Here is a 25,715-nt window from a genome sequence, read left to right as displayed (position 1 = left end):
TATAGTCACGCAGAAAAGTCCATCTTCATCCTCCCTGTAAATGCCCTTCAGGTATTTGACAACTTATCAAATCCCTGATTCTGCCTTCTCTTCTTCAGACTAAATAACCCTAGTTCTTACTGACTTTTTCATGTTTTTCAGGCCCCTAATCATTTTTGTCACCCTCTGTCCACATCCTTCTTGAGGCATGAGGCTCTAAACTGGATACATGCTTCAGGTAAGGCCTCATCGGTGCTGAATAGAATAGACTCCCTTGATTTGCAAGTGATACTCCTGTTAATATAACCCAGTATGCAGTTGGCTTTTTTTTTCTGAAACAGGCTTCTTCCTCAACTCAGTAGTAACAAGGGTTCTAGGACCATTTTATGCTGATCAAAACCTTTCCGTCCATTGTAAAGGTCAAGAAGTTTGGCTTACTGGCAGTATATCCTCAGCAGCTATTTTGGAATGCATTTTGCTGTGACTTTATTTCAAAGACTGCTGCTTATCTAATCCATTGCACAGGACCACTGATGAGCTCCAGCTCTTTGGAAAAGTAGTATCCTTTGAGATAAAAATTGTCCCAAAATGCTGCATTGTTCATCCTTAAATTGGTAACTCGCAGCCAGTTAAGCTGGTTGCAACCTGACTCAGATATGAATGAGTTTCTACCATCCAACCATAGCACACAAGTAGCAGAGGCACCTATCAGGATTAGAGACAAGTGAAACACATGACAATATCACAACAAGCACGTATCACTACTATTGGATTATTTTTCTTTCTGAAAAACACAGATGATTTTGAAGAATTACTTATAAGTATTACCATCACTGAGCAAAACTACAGTAAATTCTAGTTAATTTTTTACTCCAAGGTGATTGGTAACGATGACTAATTATCCAGGAGTGATTAGTCATCAGCAGTTAGCCATGTTCAACTTTTATATGGTAAGCACTACATTTCACACCATGCAATAAATGGATTTTACATTTATAATGAAAGAAGAAATATATCACCAAAATCCCAAGAGCCACACTCTGGTTAACTGTATGAGAACTGAATGCTTATACAGATAACTGCTTAATGTACAATTTATTACCAGAAAAATTCAGAGTGCTTACTACATAGGAGTTATATGCTATGGGGGGAATAAAATAATCAAGGACTTCTGCTTTACACTCACCACCAAATAGAAGACAATTTTACAAAACAGTACAGCTGATCTGGGTCTTTTTGAGTAAAAAAAAGACCTTGAAAAAATTCAATGCTCCACAAGCATCAGCTGACTGGATAGGTGCCATGGAGAGCATAGGGTCAGAACATTTCAAGCCAAACAATTATCAGATGCAAGTTCTATTAGGATTTAGTATGCATGTATATTTGGAAATGACTACTTATGCTTTAATGAGTGATGATTAAGCCAATGTGCTGTGTGTGCAAGTCAAGTCAATGGGACTGGCAAAGTTTCAGTGCACCAACTAATAAGAGCATAGGGATACATTACCCCAGAGACTAACCAGATCCACTGTATATTAGCCTAAGGGGTCCAATAGCTGACTTTCAACATACATTCTAGAAGATGCGTTGGCCTGCCACAGAACTCTAAAATGGACATTTGTATAGTTATATTAACTTAGAATTTATAATGTACTCTAATAACATAATTGTGGTGTAAATGGCTGCTAGCAGACTTAAAACTATAATTATATTTTAGTTAATAATAATATTAGTTATAATTATATCTTTAAATGTGGGTTTATTCTTCTCTCCTCCCCATTTTTCTTTCCCTTATTATTCTTTTTGCCTCTTGCCCATAGATAAGCGTCTCTGCTCATTCCTAGCTCCTTCTACATATATACTGCCTCACAAAGCCAAGTATTGGCAGGGTTTTATCTTAACCAGAAGGTAACTGTTCTTTTTGCATTATTTCTCTCTCCTCCACAAAGGGTCAGCTAATCCAAAACATTACTAGTGAAGTCCATCGCTCTCTACCTAATCTGACAAAGTTAGATGCATCTGAGGATCCATCCACACTATACTCTGTTTCTCCTCTCCACAAATTCAAAATCCTCACACTATCATATTTACCTGAATCCAAGATGATTCCAAATTTAAGATGACCCCCCATAATAATCAGAATCTACACATGGATAATTATATATCTGTTATAATTTTCTATGTATAATATCTAATTATTGGAGGGTCATCTTAAATTTGTCCCCCCACTGCTGTAGTGGGGAAAGCAGCAGAAGGGGTTGAGGGACCAGACCACTGTCATTTATCCCTTGCCTGTGCCTGCAATACCCTGCCATGTTGCCCCCCTACTACCTGCCCCCTCTCCCTGCCTATGCCTGCCCCTTGCCCTCCACAGCCCTCAGCCTCCCCCCCTACCCCCCAATGCCTTTGGTTGCTTCCCACCATTTGCTTTCCCCTGCCACCTTTCCCACCCTCCCCCCCCACTGCCCCATCCCTTGCTCCCCACTAAAAAGAATAAATGCAGCAACTTGATTACCATTGAGAAATACCTACTCTCTAGGCCAGAGCTTTCCAAACTGTGTGCCGCGACACAGTGTGTCGGCGGCAGTGTGTAGGTGTGTCACGCGAAATGCAGAAAATTTTGTGGAAGGGCACCGTGGAGCTCCCTTACTCGCGTCTGTTTCCCTTGGCCCCTCCCCTGGAACTGAATTACTGTGTCGCGAAATGATGCATGTCTAAAAAGTGTGTCACCAACATGAAAAGTTTGGAAAGCTCTGCTCTAGGCCTTCAATCTAACAGACAAAAACAGAGCAAGAACCAGTTGCCAGAAGCTGATGTTAAAAAAATTCCAACTAGACATTCTTAACTGTGAATATAATTATTCACTGGAGCAGTTCACCTAGGGAAGCAGTAAATTCATCTTCATTTTAAGTCTTGATTTAAATACTGAATATAATACTCGCTGCAGTGTGAGCCCAAGACATCCTCAAAACAAGCTACCTAAACCAACTGGCTAGCATCCCAACTGCCAAGCTGTACCTGTACCACACCCATGCAACTAATGGTGTGATTTCTGATGGGACATCTCATACTTCCTAGCAGTGCTTTAAGTTGTGCTGCTCATACCCAGGCTGCTCTTCTTCTCTGTCTATCATGAGGTTGCTGCTTGTGGCAGCAACAGGAGAACAATACTTTATGTAAATAATGCTCAAGTTGAATGCTCATTATTAATGCAGACTGCTCTGAAGGCAAAAGCAAACAGCATTTGGCAAGAACTCTGTCATTAAGATATTCCATCTGCAAACCACAAAGTGATTTGTAGGGCACTCAACTGATTTCTTTGTCTCCATTTTTTCTGTCCACTAAGCCTAAAATGTTGTTCTAGGTACATTTCCCAAATTATGGGTTGTCCCTGCTTTTGCATCACAACTTTATCAGAAAGACAACTGGCAACACAGGGGAAGCATTTCTTGGAGAAAGTTAAAACATAGCCTGTAATGGAGACAGGACTGGACCCAGCCACCCTGGAGATCATGGCTGCGTAAAGATGGCCTTCAGTCAACTCTGACCTAACTGAAGACATTCAGTGAGATCTTTGGCCAGATCCAAAAATCTAGCCTCTGCAGTGGAGTAACTTAATATCCTCTATTTTATTCTCCAACCTATGGCCCACAAACTGGACCCAGGCCATGGAACCATGGGGCTCTGGCAGTATTTCTGTGGTGAGGGGCTTCACAACTCTAGAGGGAAAAAGCAGCACTGGCAGCAATACAGGGAGGGAACAGTGATTGTAATTACATGCTTCTGGATCTGGGGGCATGGGCCAGGTTGGAAATGACTTGTGAGAGGAGCTAAGCTCTGCTAAAGTGGCCCACTGTAGCAAAATGTTGCTGATCCCTGCTCTTTCTACATAACCATTTTTCATAACTCAAATTAATGATCAAGACAAAAAGAGAACAGTGCCTTCCTAAATAAAGAAAACTGGGAGACTACGGGTCAACAAGCAAAGAGAATCTGATATGTAATTGAGCTGATGCACAGAAAAAACCTCTGTTCAGATGCTGAAGAAAGGACCAAAAATGGACTAGGAAAGCACAGAATTAAGTAGCAGTGCAGAAATATGGACAAGTTGCTCCTGTTGAGCTGGGGGGAGGAGGAGAATAAGATCCAGGCTTATTTAGCCTGCAAAACAAACAGATAATAAATTGGGACTCAAGTGAAACCAGAGCTCAAGCCTACACATCTCAGCTGTCCCTGTTACCTTAGATTTGAAGCACTATCAAGCCTGGACTGGAGGTTTTCCTGTGCAGATAGAAAGGAGGATGGGACAACACCCTGGCTAATGCTGCAGTGAGGGCACAATGTAAGAAAGTATGGTCAGACTCAACATTCATGCAGGGTCCTATTTTGATACTTTTCAGCCTCTGGGTATATACCGAAAGGCATCTAATACTTGGATGCTCAGGAAATTTAAAGCTCCATCAGCTAAAAGTGTTGAGCCCCCAAGTAGAAGATTCAGGAGTACAGTAGCCTTAATGTTTTGTAGTTCTATGCCACAGCCAACTGAAACCACTTCATTCCTGAATGAGAAAATCCACATGGAGTGGGGAAGGTTTAACACATATTAACTTTGTACCTTTTAGTTAAGTAGTGCTTATAGCTTTATCCCCACAGGCCAGCTGAACGACATAGGGCTGCTCTGTGGTCTGGATCAGGCCCTGGGACTCTGTGCTGGCTCCACCCACCCAGAGTTGAGTCACAGCCAGGCAAGAATGGCATGGGTCTCCAGGACCGATCCCAGTGTGTGGGGCCTGGCCAGGATGAGACGGGGGGGAGGTGGGAGGTATGCCACTCCTGCCTGGCAAGGATCAGGCTCCGCTTCAGGGGAGAGAGGGAGAAGCGGGGGGGCATATGCTATGATTGGGTCCTGGTCCGCTCTGTACTCCAGATCTAGCATGCACGGCCACTGCCTTTCCCTACAGGATTCATAGGGAGCCCACAGACAGCAATGGGGACTGGATCTGGCCTGTGGGCCTGGGGATGAACATGCCTGTTTCAGTTGGTTATTTCAAATTTCCTTTATCTCTGTGCAGACAGGAGCTAACTTGGTACAGGTTTCCCTCACTTTATGCGGGTTCTGTATGTGCGAATTCGCTCTTATGCGATGACCCTTTTTATGCCAAAAATTCATTATATGCGAGGTAAATTCACTCATGCTATCCCTGTGGTGGAAGACCACAGTCAGCTGCTTTGTGTGGTGCGTTGTGGGAGTGATGTGTACTAAAATACAGTCTCCTGTGTGGATCTGTGCTCCTTGCTCATTGTCTGCAACACATGTTTCTGTACTTGCCATCCCCATTATGATAACGTTCACCACCACGCTGCACTTGTGTGCACAGTCTGCTGTTGGTGAGTACCAAAATTGTCTTGTAAAAGTGGTAGAAATGGCTCTGGGGGTCAGTACAGTCGAGGTCTTGGAACATATCCCTATATGTTACTTTGTAAAGTGAGTTCCCTTTATGCAAATTTGAGTTACGCATCATTTTCCAGGAACGCATGTACAGCATAAAGTGAGGGAAACCTCTGTAGGTTGACTGGTACCCCACTCTACAAGTAATCCCACTGGACTACTCACAGAGAAGGGTGGTATATTAAGCACAAGTCCAGATATCCAAATCCGCCCTTATGTAAAACATGAGGTGTCTTAAATACTGAATCCCTCTCAGAAAGAAAGTGGTGCAGTGAGCAGGCAAAAGGAGGAGGGGAGGGAAACAACAGTAAAAAAGTTGAAAAAGAAAAGGAAAAAATGGAACATTGCTCTCCACAGGTTTATGCTACACATAACAATAAAAAAACTAAATAACCAGGAATTGTAGTGACTAGATATTCCATTCCTGATCTTTCTACAAGCCTCTAATTTGCATCAGTGGATGCCTATTGTGCATTGGCTCTAGTATAGTCTTATGTTTCTACAGTAGCCCAAGCATGGTCAGCTGTCTTCATGAACCTAGACTGACACAAGTGTCACAAACCTATGGTTCTTCAGAGTTTTTTTTAAAAAAACAGGATCGACCAAACCTGAATTTCTAACACGAGCCATCATTCAGAAAGAATTATAAAACAACAACACAAGTTTTCAGGCATTCTTCACTGGTCACAAAGATCAAATCTCTCAAATGTCTTTTTTTTCCTTTTTGGATGATCATGTTTCATTTTTTTCTTGTTCTTCTTCAAAAAAAAAAAAAAAAATAGTGCAAGGAATGCAGGGAGCCAGATTAAAGGGAGGACTGAGTTGTACCTGTAGAGTCTGTCAAAGTCAGAACATGGTCTCCCGCCGACTTCAGATGCAATGGTGGAAATCCTCTCTGCAGCTGATGACATGTACTTGCCTTATTTACCTGAATCCAAGGAAAATTTGAATTTAAGATGCCCCAGATTCTATGGAAAAATATAATTTTATAATTTTTCATATAAATATTCTAATTATTGGAAGCTCATCTTAAATTCATCCCCCCACTGCTGTGGCAGAGGAAGCTGTGGTAAGGGGGTATAAGCAGCGAAGATGCAAGTGGCAAGGGGGATATGCAGCTTGAACCTGGACCCTTGCTCCCATGTCATTTGCTTCCCACCCCCCACCCCATGCCTGCCCTGCAAACACTCGTACTGCACCCCCTCAACCTGCCCCCAGCCACTTGCCCTCCCCCCACCACCTATGGTCTTGGGTGCATCTGTGCTGGGTTCCTTGAGGCTGCCTGGATCAGCAGGAAGCCAAGGAGCAGTGCAAGATCCAACACAGCCAGAGAGTGGCACAGGAAATCAGCTGAGCACCAGAGATCAGCAAGACTGAGCACTGATTCCCTTACAGCTCTCTAGCTGTACGCTGGATCTTGGGCTGCTCTCTGGCTCTGGGCTGATTCCTCTGCTGTTCTCTGGCTCAGCAGGGAACCAGAGAACAGCAAGGGAATCAGGCTGGAGCCAGAGAAGAGCCCAGGACTAAGCACTACCTGCAGGTAACTCAATTCTAAGATGATCAGGCTTCATTTCCCCCATAATGAATTGGGGGGGGGGGGGGGGGGGGGGAACGACTTGTCTTGAAATTGAGAAAATATATTAGTACGGGCAAAACAGAAACACACTACTTTAAAAGAGCAAATCACACTGCTTTACTCCAAATAGGCAACAAGAATGAAACTATCCTTCAAGGAAGTAGGACACCTCTTACTATAGAGAGCCTGTAATTCTTTTGCACAATCATCACAAGAGCAAGTTAAGTGACTTGTATTGGATGTACCTGAAAACTCTTTCTTCTCTTCTGACAGTCTTCCTATCAAAAGTGATGTCAAGACCATCTGATTTCTGATTTACACCATGCCAGCACAATTTCTCAACAAGACAAAGCCAGAACACATAAGAACAAGCCTTCTAGAACAGGGAGCTTTTTGGTAGAATTTTTTTTTTTCCAAAGACCAAGAATATGTAAAATCCCATTCATTCAATCATGAACATTTATCTGAGGTATGCCAATGCTCGAAAAACACAGGGTCCACATGGCAAAAGATACACAGTTGTGCATTATCAGCACACGGATGATATTCTATCTGTATTTAGAAAAGATTATTCCCCAAGAGATTTCATACACTGGGAAAGAGTAACTATCATTTCAAATCCTTCATGACAACAATCCCAGCTCAGCCTACATCTCTCCTGTTATTTACTATGGTCCTTTCAATCTTCTGTTCTTACTAGTCCCGGTCTCTCATCCTTTGCCTACTGCCTTAACTTGTATTTTACCTTATGGCAGAAAGAGACTTCCACTTACTATCAGCATTTTCTTAACATCACACCATCCTTTCTACATCTGTGTTCTTATTTCTCTATTCAGACTCGCTAATTAAATTCAGTTTTTTATATTTGGCCCTGTCTGAGTAGGATTAAAAGAACTTTTGGGACGTGCCCAGTGTTATTTTTAATAATCTCTAAAGACAGCATCCTAATTTTGACTTTTGTTTGAATAGGAAAAAAATATTATTAATCAAAACTATGGAAATATCAATTACAATTAGCTTAAGTTAATTTATCTCAATAGCCACAGGCTTAACTTGCATAAAAGATGTCTTTTCCATACTACCTTATCTTATATCACATCATCATCCTGAATTGAGATAGGGACCATCTACTTGTTTGTTCACTGCTGAGGACAACAGAACTCTGAGTAGAGCCAACTGGCACAGCCACAATGTAATTAGGAAATGTCTTCCATTATCACTAAATCAAACAGTGAGGATCCTAGCTCCAACATATACTTTGGAAATTATCTCCCAAAATGTTTACAATGTATACTTTGGAAAAATACTACTTCAGAAAATTCAAATATACTAAAAAAAAAAATAATACAAACATACTCCTCCTTCCATTACACTACATTACACTTACATTACACTAACTTACATGTTCACATAGCAACCCCAAGAAAAGTCAAAAGTTGCCAAGCAAACCTGTAGAAGAAAATCTTTTGGTGGAACAGTCAGTGGAGGCTAGTTTTATTCAGCATAATCCATTTTGCAGTTACCATAAGTAAACAAGACATTTTACAAGGAAAAGATAAGAATGCAGGGCATTAAGGAGATCATGTCATATTAGCACCTTCAGCAGAACATAGTAGAGCCCAAACTAGTCTGCATGAAATCTCCGAAATGTCCAGTCAAACAGTGAACAAAATAAAATCTTGTAATATACACATGGAGAAATCCATCAGTGTAATCAAATGAAATTAACACTTCCTCAATTTACTCTCTACAAATTTTAAAGGAATGGGTCTGTGCCATACAATACCATTAGGAAACCTAGAAGAAATATATTAAAACTTCACTGGCTTGGATTAGATGGAAGCTCTGTGTATTTTGTAAAGGAACTAAAGAATGCCCATACATTTACCTTAAAAATGTAAAAACTATATTTTCCGTGTGCATATATCCTGTTAACCCTTTTTTTGTTCAGCACTGTCCATTCAGTGGTCACTGGGGACATACCCCTGGAATAAAAGGCACAAGTGCAAGCCCTCAATACTTACACAGGGGCAGGAACATCTAGTTAACAAATCAAATCCAGCTAATGAATTAAAACTTAAAAGTGCACAAAACACTAGGTTGTAAAACCAGCCTCTGAACAATTAAAGCCTTAACCGGATATGTAGCACCTTCTTCTTCATTAGGTTCTAATGTTTTCAACTGGATTTTTTAAACAAAAATCAGTATATGAAAGGCAACTGGTTTTCTGTACAAATGAAGAATTGCCTAACAGATGGGTAAGTTTTTGAGTGTTAATTCCCGCCTCAGCCCCCAGTTACACACCAGCTCCAACCTATAAGGGGTGACAGCCAGAAACAATCTTCAAGCTACCACTACCATTTGAGAATCTCAATATGATTTAGAAAACACTAGTAACCCAAAAGTCTTGAAAAATAAGTCACATATATTATAAATGGGACAGTAGCAACAGTACCTGTTCAAGGATGACAAATATTTTAAATCCCTGTTTTCCCTGAATGGCTTCATAAATATGATCCAATTTTCACATGTACCAAATATCACTATTAAACACCAACTATTTAAAAATGGTTTTAGAATTAGCACTGAAACAACATAAGGTAAAAAGGCTGAAATACAATATGAAAAGCTGACAAAAAATAAAAAACTTGATTTGGCAGAACTATGTGTTGGGATTAAGTAAGAAGCAGGTAAAGCTAAGAATATAATTCATTGTACATAATGCTAACTGTTAGCCTGCGTATTTTACCAGTGATTAAAGAAAAATGGAGGCAGCAGGTACTGTTGAAGAACTTCTGAGGGTCTCCTAAATATACAGGCAGCAACTGAAAACATATAACAACATGATATATCAGCCCTGTAACTATTCAGGCTTTATGAAAGGGGGCAGTACAGCTTCAGTCCAGGATGTGTATAAGAGATAGTGGGTGCATCTACATGAGATGCTTTACCGAGCAGAAGATTAATTTGCTACAGTAAAGCATCACCATCTACACATGCACGAAAACTGGAGAACAGTAGACTAATTTACTATGCTACCAGATCGTCCCATCAGATACAAGTGGTATCCAGCACCACAGTAAATTACCGCACTTAAACACACATGTAGACAGCAGCGTCGGGATTATTTGAGCCAGAGTATATTCAGCCGCATTAAGTGCATGTGCAGATGTGCACACTGAAAAGTACCAGCTCCAATCTTGTAAACAACACCTCGTGCAGGATGGGAAAAAATGAGTACTCTCCCACCTCAAGGTTATTAATAATCCTATTAAATGTTTTTACTCTACCACTTCAAAATCTCTCCAAAAATTTTCCAGCCTATATCTTAAAAAGATATATTTAGATGTATATTTAAGGTAGACAGAGAAGGAAGGAGAACTGCATCTTAAACATTCACCAAGTTGCTGAAACTTAACCTGTTTATTTGCTTTTATTTTCAAGTCTTGGGATAGGGAAAAGGACCCATGAAAATCAAGTCATATATTATTTATCCAGAGCAACACACTTTGTTCTTCTTCTATTTCCAGTATCTTCACATCTGGTATCTTCACAATCAAGGGTTTCACAGACTACTTTAACAGAGAAGGATCCCAAACTATTTCAACACACATTACCCTCAACACTGTTTGGCTCTTAGTGCATTTTTCTGTGTATTACAGGATGAGTTCCACATAATGTTTTGTTGTATACAGGTTTCCCTTGCTTTATGCTGTATATGCATTCCTGGAAAACAGCGCATAACTTGAATTCGTATAAAGGAAACCCACTTTAAAATGTAACAAATAGGGATATGTTCCAAGACTGCAACTGTACTGACCCCCAGAGCCATTTCTACTACTTTCACAAGACAATTTTGGTACTCACCAACAGCAGACAGTACACACAAGCACAGGGTGGTGGTAAATGTTACCATAATGGGGATGGCAACTACAGAAACACATCACAGATTGTGGAGCCTGTGCCTCGCTCCGCCTGGCCTATCGGGGTGTGGTCCCTCCCCTCAACTCGCCTGCCACGACTTGGATGTACTCAATTACCTTCAGAGGGGTCTCCACTGGAGATCTTTATCCTGGGTGGGGCCTCCCAATAGACGGTGTTACTCACGGTTATCGGACGCGGTGATCCACGGGGCTCCTCCTCCCCTACACCCCGTCCACACGCCAACTGCTGGGCGATGTATTCCAGATGTTGCCAGGCCCAGTATGATGGCCTCTGACCAGTTCCCCGGTTCCCGGTCGTCCTCCCTCCTGCTGGGAGGGGTTTCTCCTTTCTCCTCCCTTATAGATAATACTCCTCCGAATCAGGGGGAGCTGGTGGGTGCTTCCCCTGGTTCCAGCCCCTTCCTGGGGCCTCCGCTGTCTCCCCTTTCCTCCCGTCCGCAGAGAGCTCCCCTGCCTCCTGGGCGTCTGCTGCTTCAGGACTCAGAGAGAGTGCCTCGGCATGCACTCTCCGACTGCCTTTCGCTTGGCTGCTTGCAAAAGGCTTCCAGCTCTTGCCTAAGCTGCCTGCTTGGGACCCGCAGGCGGGGTCCTCTCCGCTCCGTGCGAGAGCCTGCAGCACGGGCAGCACACCCGTACTCTCTCTCCCTGGCTCTCCTCCCCTCCCTGTCCTGCCGGCGTTTTTAAATCTTCCCGCAGCGGCCGCTCCGGCCGCTGGGATTGGCTCAGCTGTTCGCCACGCAGTGAACAGCTGTTGCCAGAGCCGGCATAATGGCAGCTCGCGCGGCTGCAGCCGCGGATGCAGATCTTCCTCCCTCTGCCGGTACGTATGCCCTTCTGGGGGCTTGCTCTCGGGGTCTGGGGTCTGCGGGTCCCCTCTTCTCTCCCTCACTCGCCTGTGGGGGCGCTTCGCCGCCACACAGATGATGAGCAAGGAGCACAGATCCACACAGGAAACTATACTTTGGTATGCATCACTCCCATAATGCACTGCACAAAGCAGCTGACTATGAGCTTCCACCACACCAATTGCATAAGAGTGAATTTACCTTGCATACAACAAATTTTTGGTATAAAAAGGGTCATCGCATAAGAGCAAATTTGCACATACAGAACCCACATAAAGAGAGGGAAATCTGTATTATCATGAGACAATCAGATAAAAAAATTTAACCTTGTAAACAAGGTACTTGCTGACAAACAGCATGCAAGAGTGCCAAATTTGAAAGAAGATTAAATCCAAGGCCCTTAAAGAGATGCTGGCCCTTGCCCAACCATACTTTTATCTGGCTTCCCAGAAGAGAGTCAGAAATGGTGATAATTATTTATTTAATAGTCTTAAATTGAACCCCCTGGAAACCTTCCCATTTCAGTGACAGAGCAGGACTAGGCTAGTGGCAAGAGCACTTGAGAAATTTGGGTTTAAAGGCAACCCTTGCTTAGTGCTCTTAAATGGAAACAAGCATTAAGTGAAACTGAAAGTATTTGACAACCCAAGATGGCGACCGCAAGTGTTTTTAATGGCGACTGTGAGCGTTATAACAAAACTCACTGAAGGCGAAGTAGAATCAGGTATACATTTAAAATGAGTATTATAGCGAAATAGTGCTAAGCGAAACAGCATTAAGCGGGGGTTGCCTGCACTTCCCAGCTCTTCCCCAAGCTATTTGCAACTCTGGCCAAGTAATTGTAGACAATGACATGCCTAGATAATAGGATCGATACATAAAGGGATTTGTAAGAGGACTAACAGAAGCCTAACTTCTATCAATGTAGTACAATCTAGAGAACTCGGGGATGATCTACACTTAGTTTATACCAGTAGAGAACTATTTCAGTTAGGAATAACTACAGAGTTACCCTGGTACAACTCTCTCCTGTGCCCTCCCAACCTGTCCCTGCCAGTGGCCATGCAAGTTTCGCTTACTCCCCCTTGTGTTTATGAGAAGAGCTATGCCAGTATCAAGCAACTTTATTACCAAATACTACATCCACACTGGGTGGAAGAGAGGAGGTTTGTACAGCCTTAACTATACTAGTATATTATTTGGTAAAATTGTTGTGTACTAATGAAAAAAAGTCCTTTATTTTATACCATATAAGATTCTCCATAGAATTTTTACATTGCTTGTAGCTTATTTCGAGTGCAGCCACATGTTCTGACTGAGCTAGCAAATCCATATACAAAGAAGAAACATTTTCATCTCATTTTCCTCTCTAACTGCAGGTGCCTACTTGTCTGAATTGGCCAGGCACAATTCTGGAAAGCAGGCAGGGGGAAAAACTAAGATAATTTAAGATTTGAGCTAAATTTCCTGTTGCAAATTTAAACGTTACTTTGACTACCCTTTCCCAAATAAGCCAGTATGGTCAACTGCCTGCAGAACATCACCTAAGCAGAGACTCTTTTCTGATACTTCTGAGCATTTTTCCTCTCTTTTTGGTCCTAGGTTCTCCTTGACTATGTGATAAATATAAACTGGGGCTGTCCTGTATCACTATTCACTAATGCTACATCACCACACAAGGTAAAGATGGCACAGCACCTATTCTAAAGTGCCTTAATAAGTTTCCAAATATGACCAGAATGCTTTGAAGTCAAAGATGAATGAATAGTCATCGCTGAAGATGTCTCATGCCTTCCTTTTTATGCACATCTCTGGGTATCCTTTACACAACTGAACAATAAACAGAATAGTTTCCCCCACCCTCTACCACCTTTTTTTGTTGTTGTTATAGAGAACTGTGGTTAGTGGAAAATGAATGCTAGGTGCACATGTATCACACATGCAGGAAAATTGAATTAATTTTAGATAGCAATGTCCATTAGAGTCAGGGAAGTGTCATGTTTCTTCTTTGTGAGGTCCTGTACAAAGACAAAAAGGGCAACTCCAAATCTATGAGGCTGGCTGTTCAACACAGAGTATTAACTACAACACCCTGAGCCCACATTTACTAGACAATAAACAACAATTTTCTCTTCTTTTGAATATACATCAGTATGGATTCCACCAAGCAGCAGAAGTTGCAGCTGTACCAAAGAGTTTGCAGCATTGCCTTTCCAAACTCCATGACTGTCCTAGATGCCATGTCAAGTACATAAAAAGTCACCATTTATACTATACTGCTACAGAACATTTCTAAAGGAAGCCAACAATAAGGTCTGGACCCTGATGGAGCATGCATTCAGGGTCAGAAGGTGAGGACTGTCAGACAGCTGACATCCTGTGAACTCTATGGTCTGTTTCAACAGTTTCTGGGATGAGCAAGTCTGGCTTTCCGATACATTCAATAGCTATGTCCACAAAGATAAGAAAAATCCTATTAAGAAAGTAAAACAGAGCTCTGGTACATCCAGAGTACACAGAGGGTAAAATATAGACCTGCATGTTATTGATCAGTAGTAGTTTTGGAAGAAAATTGGTAAAAAGTAATTGGACAGATTCAGATGGAATTCTGGGACCATTTCAGGCTAGATTGTTTTATCACTGTCTTCTAACTTTTTGCCAGTCAAGTGACATATACAGTAGTTCAGCCATATAAGACTTGAATATCACTAACTCTCCATACCAATATTGTGGCAAACAGAAACACTGTTTGGAAGGTACAGGAGCATAAAGCACCTTTTGACAAGCATATGAAAGGTTGATCCAGGAACCTGAGAGGGATAATAGTAAGATCTCATGGGGGTGTCTGGCATATAAATAAGGAGTTAGCACTAGTAAAAAATAAAAATCAACACTGTAGCCATTAGTGGATTTTTTGAGCAATCCATATTGAAAACCTTTTCAGTTCTTAAGGGAAGATCTTTCTAGCAGATTTGCTGTTCTGTATAAGAATCTGCTGCACCTGTCAAGAGTGCTTTCTCTATGTTGTTCATCTAGCCATCAGGAACATGGACTGCGTCAGGATACAGGCTGTTTGGAAGATGCTATTACATTCCAGTAGAAGGAAAGACACATGGGAAGCTGGCTGAAACTCTGAAGCAGGTATGATACCCAACATTGTCTCATCTAGAACGAGGTTATCATGGCAACTGTAGCCTTACCCCATTTGACACTGGGGAGAGTTAGAGAAATAGGTGGAAAGACAAAGAGAACACCTCAAGACTCCCAGAAGAGAAAAGGCAACTGGTGGAAATCCTGGGTTTACACCTCCTCTGGCATTAATAAATCATCACAAAATGATGAATGGATTGTTACAGTGAGAAATACCCAAGTCATAATCCTGGTTCTTCCATTTTTTTTCCATAATTTGGACTAGTGCGAGTCATCTCATTTCTCACTCATTACTCTGAGAAAAAGAGATCATCACAATGATATTGTCAGGATTATATTACTGAAAAAAATTCAGTGGGGTTCTCACTAACACAGTTTCCAAAGCTCAATGACTTCTAAAAATGTTAGGGCATGGGGGGTTGATTAAGTAATTCCATTTCTGATGTGGTGTACTGCCAACAGAACATCTATCATGATTTGCACTGCAGTTTAGTCTACTTATATGGATATCAAATAAGAGATCAAGTCACTTAAAAGCATAACACAATATCACTTCCAAGTTGTTTACATTATAACAAGCACCATTATCCGCATAACAATTAAGTGCATAGACTGCGTTAGTTCATAGACTGCTGTAAGATCACCAAATTCCATTTAACCACTAGCAAAAGACACGAGGGAAAACCAGCTGTCAAAGTACTACTATGAGCCTGTCGATTTTGGGGCTACCTGCCTCATTTTCTCCTTCCTAATAACAGCCCTTAAACTGACCAACGTGCTTCATTTTCGGGGCTTCTAACAGCAGCCACAAAAATGTCTCTGCATGGACACTTCCTCTGCACTGAGTGCCTTTTTTGGTCCACTTCTGGAAATGAATTAAGTTAAGTTTCAAAAAGGCACTTTTAGTGAAGAATAAGTTTGACCACATGGGTTGCTAGTGTGAATAACTGCCATACCCGAAATTCATGTCTCCTTAGTTCCCCAGCAGCTTTCTCAGTAGAGAAGTCCAGATTTAAACTGAGCCAGTTTTTCAAAGCCAGAGCACCTCAAGCAGCTCTTACAACCTATAAATGCATCTACCTTCTAGGAGCAGAGAAATGGATAGGATGACCCAATATGTAGATCTGCTACATCTGTGACAGGAATTAGATTAATCTTATAATGGAATAAGAGGCTTACATCCTCAGTACAGGCACATACTGAATTTAAGATCAGAATAAGCTATAACATGATACTGAAGACTTCACCAACTACTTGCAAAAAGGAAAAAATATGTTCATGTATTTCTGGGTAGGAAAGAGCGTACACAAAAATTCAAATTCTTCGAAAAGGCATATCAACTAGTCTCAGCACATGGGCTCTCTGCTACGTTAGCATAATGGCCAGCTACAAAACTGCTATCAATGGTCTCTGAGGAAGTTCCCCCAGGCAACTGAATTCCAAAGAACACAATTCACACTCATTAACTGGACCCAAATAGCAAATTTCTTACCTCTTGCCACAGCTCTCAGCTTTGCCCTTTAATTTTAAAACTAAATAAATTTCTAACCCTTCTAAATGCAAAAGTAACCTGGAAGCATTGACCAATGGTAGACTAATGCTCATTTGGGTCTGTAATAACCCTAAATCAGTGACTCAGAGGTGTGAACTTGATCTCAGCCACCTCATTCATGGCCCCGCTAACTCTACAAGGACATTGCCACAGAAATACTTTTTGTTTTTTTTAAGACACTAAGTAATTCAACATTTTTCTACAGAATGTGTTATTTCGCTGCAGCCGTATGTCCTGCAAGTTAAGGACAGTGGAGCAGAAAAGATGAGCTGCTGAAGGTTTCCCCCTTCACAGACACACAAAGGCCAGAGAAAGGAGATTCAGCACAGGGTAGTCTGGTGAACAGTGAAGAGTATGTGGACCAAAAAAACCATCATCAAAAATAATAACTGATTAGAACAAATTGATTAATTGTACACTTCAATACATTTATTGAGCTATCAGACACATCCCTGTGTATATCTGGGTCCAGAAGAGATAGAACAGAAAATATTTCATGGAACTAGAAGAAGTTAAGCACTGCTAAAGAATGCAAGAGCTCTACCCACAAAATTTGGTCTTATTCAACTGCAGAATGTATAAGGCCCCTTTCATGTGTTCTCATCATCTTCTAGTATTAGTTGCATTCATTATCAGACAATAGCCAGGAATTCAGGCCACCTCTCAGAAGTCATAATAAAAAGTATTATAATAAAAATTAAATAAAAGGGAAAGATAAGAATAACAGACTATCAGAGGGGTCAGCAATGTTTTTGGGCAGAGTGCCAAATACACCCACAACCTTGACTTGTAAGATGTTGGCATGCTGAGGAGAGGAATGGGACAGCAGGGGAGCCATGAGGGACCTGATGTTTGCTTTGGCAGCACATCCCTAGCCCCATCCCCAAGGCACAAGTGCCAGGCAAAATGCATGTGTGTGCCATGCTCTGTCATACACGTCGGGGATTGCCTACCCCTGGTCTATCCTAAGTAAACTGAACCATTTTGGTTTCCACAACTGCAGCATCATTGACACATACCATCAAAAAGGTTGACCTGGAATCATGAAGGTCGATTTGTTTTTTAAAATCCCAAATGTACATTTGCAAATTGTTTGTTTTCCTTATTTGTAGCCATATAAAGACCATGTGTTTGGGGGGGGGGGCAGAGGGGGGGTTTAAGAGAAGATTAAAAACAAATTTTAAAAAATCAGCCCTTCTCTGGAAGAATCCTTCTGTAAAACAAAATTTCTCCCATCCCAGAGTAGACTGGGGACATTTCAGACTACTGCTGGTCTTGAACACACCTAGACTGATGACTCATGGCTGCTGAAAGACTTCATTAGGAAGCTCTTGTAAAGAACCACTCATGCTGATGGAAAATATCTGCAATTTAAATGACTTGCTCAGAGATTCTTCTAACTGGTCAAATGAATGACAAATTAACGTATAATTAGTTGAGCACATCCTTTACCAAGTACCTACTTCGTTTCAATTTTTTATACTCCCTTCCCTCAACTTTTTGTACCTTACACATTAGGCCAAACCAAAATTGTACACTCTTCAGGGAATCAACTCTCTTCACCGCCTTATAAAGTGTTTTTAATGGTTTCTGGATGTTTGGTTAGTAATAGCAGCAACAAAAGAAGGAAGTAAAAAGGCAGCTGATGTGATGTCTAATGTACTATTCCCAAAGTGTTAATGCCTCCCACCACAGGAGCTAGTAAATGGCTTATCCATGCTTGCTCACATAGTACACTGATGCTGTAATACTATCGATTACCTATACTATACAGATACTCTATAGTTGATGGGCCCAATATGTTGCTAAAACCTCTCATATACTTCTGAAGTTTTACACCCCACCCCCCAGATTCTACACATTTAAAAGGTGATATTACTGAAGTTTGTTTCTCCTGGTGTTTTTGGAGATAATACCTTCTACATTCCCTCATTTTGCTACAGGCTTATTTTCACATCCCAATGTTTACCATGAAATCCAGAAGAAATGTTTTAGCTTGGTCTCTACAATTCATGATCAAGGAACTCCTCCCACAACTGTAGATCAGAGATCGACAGAAAGAAATGTAGTTAAGAAGCTTGTACATAGTGTTAAACAAGTTTATGCAACATTTCATAGATAATAAAGTCACAATCTCCTCATATAATAAACTGCAATTTAAAATGAATACGGGACAAAAAAACTTACACTTGCCATTTGGAACAGGAGGTTAGGGACAGCGAAGGAGGAACACATTCAAAAGAACCACATTAAAATGATGTAGTCACTTGGAACAGTATGCATCTGCACCCTATTAGTTCCTTTTACTTTAGCACTGATCATTTTATTAACAGCATTAGCATAGGAATGCTGTTAATAAAATGATTTTTGGTACAGGAACCAATGAAAATAGAAGTGGGTTTTGGGAAGGGAGATGAAAGAGAAATACAAAGCTGTGTGGCAGGCAGAATTGGAGAGAATATTCCAGACATATGAGGCAGCATGGGAGTAAAGCAGAAGTACCAGAGAAACAGTGTCTAAAGAGTAGAATAAATGATACAGCATAAAACCCAAGGAAAGTAACAGGAGATAAATTATTAGATGTACGGAAGGCAGGGGCGGAACTATCCAGAGCTCATAGCCAAGAAAGTGCATTATTGATCTACTGCATTATGCATAGCTTTAGAAAAAGAGAACTCAGGGATAAGTGGTCTAACATATCCATTTTTATATTTAGTAATAGCTGCAACAGCAAGAATGGTTCTTTCATAACATTAGTATTTGATTGTTTATTTTATTTCAAGATAAACTAGCTTTCCGTACTCAAAAAGGAACAGTGTCAAAGACCAGTAATTCAATTCTTTAATTTAATGGAATTTAAAGCTTCTAAAACAATGGACATGAGGGAAGTTGGAAAACAATGCTTTTGTAATATGCTAGCTACATTGTTTAGGAAACAAAATAATTATGTATGGGTTACCAGCTTTAAACAGCTCTTGGATGAAGATGACAGGACAGATTAATTTATAACAAACATGACTCCAGCCTTCAGAAACAGCACATTTCAAGATTGCCCAGCTCGTCGCCTAGTAGTCTCCCCTATTTTGTTACCCAGTTCCACTTTGTGTAAAGCTGTATATGAACCTAATGTTTAAAAGCTGTTTGATGAAGTCTCTAAGGTGAACTTTTGTGAAAAAAAATCCCCAGTCCTCACCTTATGTCTCTTATAGAAAATCAACTCATTTAGAGCAGACTTCAAATACCAGTTTGACACCAGAAACCAAAGGAAACCATACTGAATGTGAAAGTTAGCAAATCAGGACTTAAGAATAAAAGACAGAAATAACAATGCTGATCTGTGACAGAGGCAGGAAGAAGAAAAATGTCCCCTGTATTTATTTGACCTTGTGGCAGAAGCAGATTCTACAGACTGGAGTTTTTCTTAAAGCAAAACCAAAAAGGCACTACTTCTAGCAAATTTATATCAACATTTAAATTCAAAAGCTGCACCATTTTCCTTGCCTCATACAAAATTAAAAAGCCCTAGGTGGGCAAAACCCACTGCAACAACTCTTGGTGGTCAGTCAGTAGTATACTGCAAACCTAGACCCAACAGGCAAAGCCATTATTTATCTTGCTGCAGCTCACCCATACTTCAAACCAATGTAAGCTTACAGTGGCAAATAAAGACTGTGCCAGTATACCAGATGTAACGTGGCCATCCTGTCTTACCCTTCCACTCCTCCTCCCCCCTTTATCTTGACCTTCAGCATGAGGATGTGTTCAAGCACAGCAACAATCAGTAGGCACAGGCAGTGTGTCATGGAGAGCAAGGTATTCTGGGAACTTTAGTTCTCTACAGTTGCAGTAGAGTTTGCTGCCGCCCAGCAGAAACCTTCACCGTTTTTTTTGCTACCAAAGCCCATGTTGAGAGGATAAAAAGAATGCTGATTTCAGCACCAAAATTGGGGGTCAACTCCATCCCCAGAAGCAGCAAACTACACCGTCATTCTACACAACTATGATTCCCAAAATGTCTTGTGCTCCATGACAAATATTGCCAAAGCTGGCTGCAACTAGGAAGTGCTGATGGAGTGAGGAAAGAGGGAAAAGTGTCCCCTCCACATCCTTCTGGTGCACCTCCCCCCTACTTCAGGTGGCACCAAGGGCACATGACCTGTTCTTCCACCCCATGTTACACCCTTCCACCCCATGTTACACTATTGCTATCTACAATAGGCCAGCACTATTAAAACTGCACCACAGAAGCACAGTAACCAGGGCAAATCAATATAATGTACACGAGCCCTACTACAGCCCTTCCTATCAGAAATACCATATTTTCTAGCAATTTAAGAACCAAATTTTTAAACAGCCAAGGTGTAAGTGCTTGCCTATTTTACATATATTATTATCATAAGTATGTACACCAAGTCAGGTATTCGCACATTAAGTGGACATGAGGAAGGACAAAAGAACGGAGCCACTTTGAGTTTCTGTAGCAAAAGAAGGTAACTTCAACACCAACTTTACTTGGGGACCGTCACAGACTCAGCTTGGGGACCGTCACAGACTAACTGCACCTTCCTTACTTGTGATAAAGTAGTGATTCCAAGCCATCAATCTGTAAACCATAACTGCCCTGATGTATATTTTTAAAGAGTTCAAATGAGTCATTTGCATTTTTGAGGTTTATCAGAGGAGTTTCCCATAAATACTGGCAATACCACTTATTTTTCCTCATTCAAATATCTCAGTAATATTGTAGTGGCTACAAAGGTACTGCTTTTTGTGAGTATCAATTTTGTTTTGCTGCTTCCAATGCATTCCCTTCTATTATCTAGTGTTGTCTTTCTGAGACTGTAAACACTTTGAGTCAGGGACAATCTACTTGTTGTACCAGACAGGGTCTAGTAGAAAAGGCTCCTGGCTATTGAAGCTTGCACACACTGCTTTTGTACAAAATTCTTACTGCTATTAGCAAAATATCTTCTTTGAATGGTGAAGGTAGTTTCTAGGTCAGTTCTGTAGATTATTAAAAATGCAATTTAGCTGTCTCTCTCAGCAAAATTTGATTCTTATGATCTACTGAAGTGTGTTTTTTTTCTGGGTATACAATTAAAAGAAAAGATGCTATGGTTTCAATAATGCTGACAACTTAGGGTAAAGCAAGGAAATTAGAAGCCAATAATTCTGAAACTATTCAAGTAATGCAATAGAATAAATGGCTAATATCTATTTTCAAGATTTGCTCATTACATTTCAAAAATTAAGTGGTGTTATATTAAACTAATATAACAGATGTGAAAGCTGCAATTGATGGGGAAAAATATGCTACCTTCTCAGCCAGTTGTTTCCCTATGAAAGGAAGAAGAACCAAGAAACAAAGAGCATCAAATACCCACTTTTCCTGAAACAGTACTTTTGCTTATTTTAAATGAAGGTAAAGAACAGAGAGTATCATTTATGAATTACATTAGGGAGAAAAGAAATAAAGCTACTTCAGGGAAATGAGAAAGCAAAACCCTTGCACAATTCAAATTTTGTTATTATCTTAACCTACCCCAAAATTGCTTTTGTTCTAGCAAAAGCTACAGATTAATTACATTAGACCTTCCCCTGGAGGCAGAATCAAAACTGTCAGTGAAGGGAAGATAAATGATCACACCCCAAAAGAACGAGTCAGTTTGAGATCTCTCTAGAATGGCTTTGAAGAACTAATTCTCCTGAGCTTTGGACAGTTCATTAAACATAACAAGAAACCAATATAAATACTTCCTACCACTGAGTGACTTCAAATTCCATTGCAAACACCTGTCAACAAATATTCTGTACCAAAGACTGGCACAGATGGGAAAAAGAAAAAAAATGCAAAATAATAGCTCTCTTCTTAAAGATGGCTGTGAACAACCTCAAAGGTAAAAAAACTTGGGGGGGTACACTAAAAGAAGTTTTCATATTCTTTTGTTGGTGAAGCTCACAAATCCATTACAAAAGTGCAATAGCAGTACATAACTAGGTAGCAAAAGAAAGGATGAATAATTACAGACAACATGAAGAAGATAAATGCTAGGCTAACAGGATGCAAAAGGTTTTCCAAAGTTAGGAACTGATAAAGAAAACTTCAGGGAAACTTAGTGGCAACACAAGCAGCATCAGGGAGCTGCTGGGGTTAATCTAGCCATTCTTCATCCCTCCACCAGTGCCCTGCGGGGGATGCATGGCAACATATTTGGCAGCAGACCTTTCTCTGGCTCCCCACGCTCCTGAAGCTCCAGTTTCTCCAGAAGCCCTGCAAGCCAGATGAAATAGCTCCATAGGCGAGATGCAGCCTACAGGCCCCATCTTTGACACCCCTGTCAGAGAAAGGAAATGCTGCACTCATTTGCTGCTGTTAGCATGCAAGAAATAGCTGTCATTTAAAGTTTCTCACACAGACATTTTAGGTTCAAATTCAAACTGCTATAAGAATTACAATATACACATCCTCATCCTCGATGTACTCATATTAATGGTCTTTATTCCTGACTTAGTGGAGACCAACTCCCTGAAAATGCCCTTGGTACCTGAAGCCTTTCTGGAAGCTGAAATCATTATTTATGAATTCATCCCAGTCAACTCCAAAAAGCATATCTGGCTCACATGACTATGGCACATGCAATTCCACAGACAACCTGCAACGTGACGGAGGTAAATCATCAACAGCTGAGTCAACTGGTGGGTGGGGGGGAAGGTGAAGGAGGCATCCTTCAGCACATTTCTACAGTAGAATTTGAACTTGAGCCTTTAGACCTGTCAAGATACTGCAACTACTCTGCCACCACACCCCAGCATGCAGCCAAGTAATCTGTTTTAATTGATGCCTGCTCAATACTATAATCCTAATTATATTTATCCAGGCCACTCCTTCAGTGATCAGGTTCTGATCATTTTCCCTTGCAGAAAGAATGGTGTTCTGCACATGAACTAGAACAGACAATTGGGGACATGCTCTTGAATAGTTTGGGACCTCCAGCCCTAGGTCTGCTTTCTCCTTTCCATCTTCCAAATGGTCTTGGATGAACTGTGAATGGAAAAGACAAATATTGTAGTACTTTGATAATAGCTGAAAGGGCATAACTATGGTTGTGATTCTTGGTCTCTCTGCAAACATGCCTTTTATTGGGCATCCCAGGTTCCAGTCCTGCACTAAAAAGATTAAATTAAGATTATAGTCTTCCATCTTGATCTTTTTCCTACTTAATCTACCTGCTCTGACATGTAGGCCTGCTTTTATTCATGAGGCTGAAAAGGATAAAAGGAAGAGACAACTTGGACCCAAATAACAAAACTGCGGACCTCCCCTACAACCTCCCTCTCTCTCCTCTGTCTGTCTCATAAAACAGGTGACTTGATGTCCTATATTGGCTGATTAGGGTTAGTTAGAGCTTCTAGTTGCTCTAAACTCAAGCCAAACAAGAGCAGTTTGGAGATATGTTTGCTCGTTATCTGTAAAAAAAAGTTGTTCCCTCAACATTCCCTTTAGTCTAGGAACCTGACAGATTGTCACTATCAAACCTCTTCAATTTTTCACATCATGTAATTTTCTAGTTACCAACCTTCTCACAAACCAAAAAATAATCGTAATATTCCCTCCAACACAGACTGGAGACAATAGGTATGATTGATCCTGTAGGGTCAAGATAAGGAGGAACAACTTAGAAAGAAATGTATAATGTGGACTGCCATCCACACCCCTATGTTGGCATGAGAGCAGAATTTCCGTAAGAAGCCCTGATAGATGTTATAGGACTGACTGTACAGTATTGCGGCTAACAGTTTATGAAACTAATCATCTCTCAAAAGAAGAGGAAAATATTTTAGTATTTGATAACTTTAACAAGGCATTAATCTTCTTGATGGGACAAAAAAAAATTGTTCAAAACAATACAAGTTATTCTTACTCGAATCATAGACAAGAGAGACAAAAAAGCACCTTACTACCATTCTGATTTTTCACTTTTCTAGCACCCTTCAAGTAGTGCTGTATGTAAGGGCCAAAGAAAAAAACTAATCAAAAAAGACATAAAATCAGTAACATAAATCATCTCTTAGGTTAGGTGTGGGTACAGAATGAGAAACCATTAGCGTCTAATTTGAACATCTGTAGTAAAATTATTCAGGATTGCTATGTGCTTTCTTGGTTGGAACAAACAATTTAAATAGAGATTTAGAGAAAGTAACTAACTACAGAGGAAGTGTATTTCTATGAGAGCTTATTTTGCTCAAAAACCTAGACTAATCTAAAAAGCAAAGTATGAACATCTGCTGGAAAAAGACAGACTTTTGCTATGAAGACAGAGAAACCTACAACACAAAACAGACCAGGTGTTCTTTTCCCCAATGGATTTAGTTGTTTTTATGCTAAAATAGTCTGGCTCTTAAAGGACTAGGGCTCTACGTGGGTTTGGACATGACAAGCCAAACCAGAGGTCTTCCCTTTAAGGTAATTACACAGTGATCAGTCACCAGAAACTGAGCTGCAACATATGTTATCACTAAATGTCCTGCTGTTCTGTTCTTCCACAAAGGCTTAAACCTCTCTCTCTCTCTCTCTCTCTCTTTTAAAGACTTCTGCAGCTGACTCAGAATGAGCAGCATCCCATCTTATTCTTTGCCCTCAGAGCCTAGAAACTGGCAATTCTTATGAGCAACGCTAACCACAATTTCCTCCCAGGTAAATCCAGTTCCTTAATTTCCTTTTATTGAAATGAAGATCATAAGCACATGTCCTACATGTCCTTCTGAGAACTGATAATGCAAAGGACAGGATGTTTAGCAAGGGAAGAGCACTGGACTTCCATCAAGGAGCTAATAAAGCTAATCAATGTATTTACAATTATAGCCAGGTATAGTGAAATGCAGATGTCAAAAATGGATGCCAGAAAGTCTTTATATATAAAAGAACATCGATCCCATCCTCCTATACTTCAAATCTAGTATGCAACTTAAGAAGTTTTCTCTGTGTTACCTGGAACTGAAGATACTCGTCTCATAAGGGCAGGGAGGTTTGAAGCTTAGTAAATTAATGTGGGGAAAGAGTACTTAGGTGCTCCAAATTCCTAGTGAGACGCACTGAAATGGGAGCTGTGATTTACTACAGTTACCTCTGCAACACAATATCCCTCATATATAGAATCTGCAGAACAGGGTGGATAAAAATCAACAACTTTTAACTGTACTTAAATCGGATTTTTTTTTT

At 40.6% G+C, this 25,715-nt stretch overlaps 1 protein-coding gene across 2 annotated transcripts in view; it reads right to left on the bottom strand.

The window, feature by feature from the left end:
* FBXW7 (F-box and WD repeat domain containing 7) overlaps nucleotides 1-25,715 on the bottom strand; it is a 279,170-nt gene that overhangs the window by 154,253 nt on the left and 99,202 nt on the right. Inside the window, exon 3 of one of the 2 annotated variants that reach the window (XM_059721977.1) lies at nucleotides 6,257-6,356. The exons of the other annotated variant lie outside the window; for it this stretch is intronic. The gene's annotated coding sequence lies outside the window, so the exon portion shown is untranslated. The remainder of the gene's footprint in view (nucleotides 1-6,256; nucleotides 6,357-25,715) is intronic. 2 annotated transcript variants of the gene reach the window in all.

Source organism: Alligator mississippiensis, chromosome 2 (genome assembly GCF_030867095.1).
Source record: "Alligator mississippiensis isolate rAllMis1 chromosome 2, rAllMis1, whole genome shotgun sequence".
NCBI classification, from domain to species: domain Eukaryota; kingdom Metazoa; phylum Chordata; order Crocodylia; family Alligatoridae; genus Alligator; species Alligator mississippiensis.
Note: the sequence above shows the minus strand (reverse complement) of the source record. Positions and strands in the feature narration are given on the sequence as shown.